Below are 4,646 nucleotides of genomic sequence, written 5' to 3'. Positions count from 1 at the left end.
TCCATACCGAGATCGATAACGAGGAGCAGTTTGAGCAGCCATTGCATTCGATTTAGAGTCTGTTGTTGAATCCATTGATTCACCACCTTACCTCCAAATAATATCTCACTCAAGGCTGCTCCATATCGATCTATTTATACAGAATGGCCTCTAGATCTAGCTTATTCAATATTCCATTGTAAGTTGGAGAGCCAGGTTTTTAAAAGATAAATAAGAGAAGCTTATATTCAATGGAGCTACCTTGTGTAGCTAAAATTTTGAGGTCACAATTTAAATGGCCATAGCTACCTTTGCATTGATCAAGTTAAATATTACTACACCAATCTGGAATTAACTTTGCTAATTTTCTTTTGATGGAACTAGTCTTGCTACAATTTGGTCTGTAAACAAAAAGTGAATTGCACTAATAAGAAATTCTCATAACGATTTTTAGTCACAACTTAAAATATTTGTAACTTTAATACTTTTCATAATTTCTATTAAGAAAAAAAATTTGAAATGGCACAACCAATTTGCTTCTAATGGCATTGATCCAACTATAATATGGTGCAAAAATTGATAGAGAGAAGAGAGCCATGGGAATTTCCCACAAAGGTTTTGTGTCACAACTTAAAATAATTATGATTTTCATTATACTTCTTAGAATCATTATTGTGATGCCAATTATAAAATGTGACAACCACTTTACTTCTAATGGCATTTGCTTGATTGCAATTTGGTGAATAAGTCAAGAGAAAAATTGTTGATTAGGTTATCTTAGGTGTTTGGGAAGAAAGATTGTTATCCTCCCCACCTAGGTTTAATTTCCGCAAGTAATGTTTTGAGCTCATATTGAGTATATTGTTGCAATGGCTTCTAGCCTTGTTTTTGTACAACCTAAATCCATGAAGAATATTTACCCTTGCATATGGGCTATGTTGGAAAATCAGAAAGGCAGAAAGATTTTCTTTATGTTGATAATTACTTGTGATATTCTTATGTTCTTTTTAACTTTATTGTGTTCTTCTTTTAACTTAGTTCATCAAGAAATTACCAAAACCATAACACGAAGATAAAAAACACCAAATGTAGGCAGACAGCTAGGGAAAAACCCCTATTTAGGGGAAAACCCGGTCAACAACTCTTCCTTTAATAATTTCATGAGATGATTAAAGACTCCTTGACCTAGACACAAACTTCCTCCAATCACCAAGTCAGCCCTTCCTTTGTTTTGCAAATGATAACCTTCCAGCAACAACTTCAACCTATCACTTCGATCTAGCAGTAGTAGATTTTCGACTTCCCCAGTAACAGAACTTCGATCCAGCAGAACTTCGACCCAACAGTAACTTCCATCTAGCAGTAACTTCAGCCCAATAGTAACTTCGATCTAGCAGTAACTTCGACCCAGCAGTAACTTCGGCCTTCCAACAAATAGCCCAGTAAATCCACATGTGTGAGAGAGAGAGATAACCCAAAACCTTCGAATTTTATCCTTTTCCAAAAATTCTCATTTTTCTGTTGGAATTTCGCAATTTTTTTAGCTCCTCCTTCTATATCAAACTTGTGTGAGTGATCTCCAAATGAATCGAACTACACTATATATATATATATATATATATATATATATATATATATATATATATCCTCTTCTTGATTTGAACTTAAACAAGAACGCAACAAATTACAAATATAACCATAAATACAAAGCTGCAGCAGAAATAATACTTCATGTCATTAATAAAAAAATATTGAACTATGCTTACAAACAGAATGGAAGTAAAATAGCTTGAGCGATGGTAGCTTATCTCTAAGAAGAGATGTGGTGGATACATGCCTTTGAACTATGTTACAATGAGGCTCAAGGGCCTATTTATTATTTAATAACAAGAGAAAACCCTAAACAACCAAAACCCTAACCCTAGGAGACATAACGCCAAGAGTTTGTGGGCCTCATTGGGGTTAGTTAGGCAGCCAACTTCCAAGGGTCACAACTTGGTCATATTATCTCCATTTGCTGTGTACGATACCTTGTTGGAAAGGTATCTTCGAGTACTACAATATTTTCAATAGGCCCTTGCTTACGACCATGGGCCTACAGCGAACCTCAAAAAAATGTCGTTTGGGGGGTCAAAACTGCTCCGGAAGTTCAGAACCCGAAAATTGATAAAAATAGTAAATGCTGAAATAAATAAGGAAACAAATGAAACCGACTGGAGGTCAAGGTGGAATAGGCGGGTGGTCACCAATATCCACCTGGATCATTCCTCCACCCTTAGGAATTAATGGTGCCCATTGCAGGCAGAGCCTCCATGAGGTGAGGAAATTTTTGTTGAACCTGGGCCCTAGTGAACCACTTTCCCTGGTGAATGAGTTGGCCTCCTTTGACAACTCAATATACTTGGATCCTCTGATAGCGAGTGTTATTGACCTGCATGTCCATGATCTGATCAGTTGTGGCATGTTCCATGCAGTCCGAGAAGAGTTCTGTTGGTGTGAGTTGTTCTGCAAGATCAAATGTGTCCAACAATGGTGGAAAGTATGGTTGAAGGTGGTCTACATTGAACACTGGGTGCATACCAAGGAATGGTGGGATGTTGAGCTCAAAGCCATTGTCATTGACAGCCTTGCTGATGGTGTATGGCCTATATCGGAGTGGGTGAAGCTTGAGGTGGGGTCCAGTGAGGCGCTCCTTCTGCAAATGTAACCAAACTTTGTCACCCTCCTGGAACTTGTGCATCACTCGATGTTGATCATGGCGTTGTTTATACACAGCATTGGCTCTATCAATATATCATGGACCTGTTGGAGGATGTGTTGAATGTGCTCAATGAAGTTGTTAGCCCTATCAGCTCCGGACTGGATGTGATCCGAGTCTACCTGAGTGGCTGCAAATGGTATGGCCACATCAATGGGACATAATGGTTGAAATCCCAGCCCTACCTAAAAGGGGCTATGTCCCATTGAGACATGGAGAGCTCTGTTGCAGCTGTGTTGGACATAGGGGACACTTTCATCCCATGTGCATGGATGCTTCAAGTTGTACACGTGCAAAATGTGTACGATCATCCTATTGACAACCTCAATTTGGCCATTAGTTTGGGGATGGAAAGTCATGGACTTAGTAATTTTTGTATCCAGCATCGACCAGAGAGTTGACCAAAATGCACTCAAGAATTTGTTGTCCCAATCTAAGATAATGGACTATGGCATCCCAAAGTGTACCCACACTTGCTCAAAGAAGAACTTAGTAGTGGCCTCTACTATGATACTCTTCTTGCAAGCCGCCATGATGGCCATCTTAGAGAATCTATCGACGATCATGAAAAATGTAGTCGTTGTCATGCTTAGTAGAAGGAAGGCCCAACAAGTAATCCATGGAGATAGATTCCCAAGGCTGACTACGAGTAGGTAGAGGATTATATAAGCCTTGCTTCTTGATGGTTGATTTGGCAAAGGTGTAGTCGATGCGAGATCTAATGTACTTCCGAACATCCTGATGAAGTTTCGGCCAATAAAAATACTTCTGCAGTACTACCACTATTTTCTCTACTCTGAAATGTCCAGCAACCCAACTATAGTGCGTCTCCCAAATCATCTTGCCACACTCACTTGAAGAAACACAAAAGTGTCCCAGGTGGCATAACAGGGCATCCTGAAGGTGAAAATTTGGAACTTGATTCCCTTCCAGGAGTGTTTGGTATGTGTTGTTGAATTTTGGATCACTCTGGTAAAGCTGCGGGCACTCTAAAGTCTTGTGCCCATAGGAGTCGAGCATAGTGATTAGCACCATGACTGGTGGTCGACTGAGGCAATATGACATTGTTGGTGCTTCCCTTCTTGTACTTAATGTTCAGACGGAACTGTTGCAGGTAGGTGGACCATTTCTGATGGCAATCATTCTACAACTTCCCTTGTGTCTGTATGAATTGCAGTCATCGGTGGTCTATGTGGACGATCATTTCCTTCCCCATAATGTAATGCTTCCATTGATGGCAAGCCTGCACAATGGAATACATTTCTTTATCATAAGTGGGATGCTTTCAAACTGTGTCTGAAAGTGTCTCACTATGGTAAGCCATTGGATGCCCCTGCTGAGTATGAAATGCACCAATAGAATATTCAGAGGCGTTTGTCTCAATCTCAAATGGTTGTTGCAGGTCTGGTAATGTGAGCACTTCTGCAAAGCAAAGTTAACGCTTCAACTCGGAAAATTATTGTTGTTGGGTTTCAGACAAAAAAAACTTTGCTTTCGCTCTGCCCTTGGTGACTTGACTTAAAGGCTAAGTGATATGAGAGAACCCCAACATGAACATACAATAGAAATTGGCAAGACCTAGAAAGTTGCAGAGCTCTGTTAGAGTGGTTGGGGATGGCCAATCCCGAATGACTTGTATCTTGGTTGGGTCCACATGCCACCCCTACTCATCAATGATGTACACCAGATATTGAACCTGGGTCATGCCAAAAGTGAATTTCTCCAAGTTAGCACAAAAATTGTGTTGTCGCAGGGTTTGAAGGACCTATCGAATATCATGGAGGTGCTCTTCCTAACTCTGTCTGAAGGTCAAGATGTCATCTAAATACACCACCATGAATGCATTGGTGAAGGGTTGCAAGATGTCGTCCATCAATCTCGTAAAGGTTTCAAGGGCATGTGTCAACTT

Source organism: Pinus tabuliformis, chromosome 5_2, assembly GCF_031772625.1.
Source record: "Pinus tabuliformis cultivar Carrire ecotype Pingquan chromosome 5_2, CPIR1, whole genome shotgun sequence".
Classification (NCBI taxonomy): Eukaryota; Viridiplantae; Streptophyta; class Pinopsida; order Pinales; family Pinaceae; genus Pinus; species Pinus tabuliformis.
Note: the sequence above shows the minus strand (reverse complement) of the source record.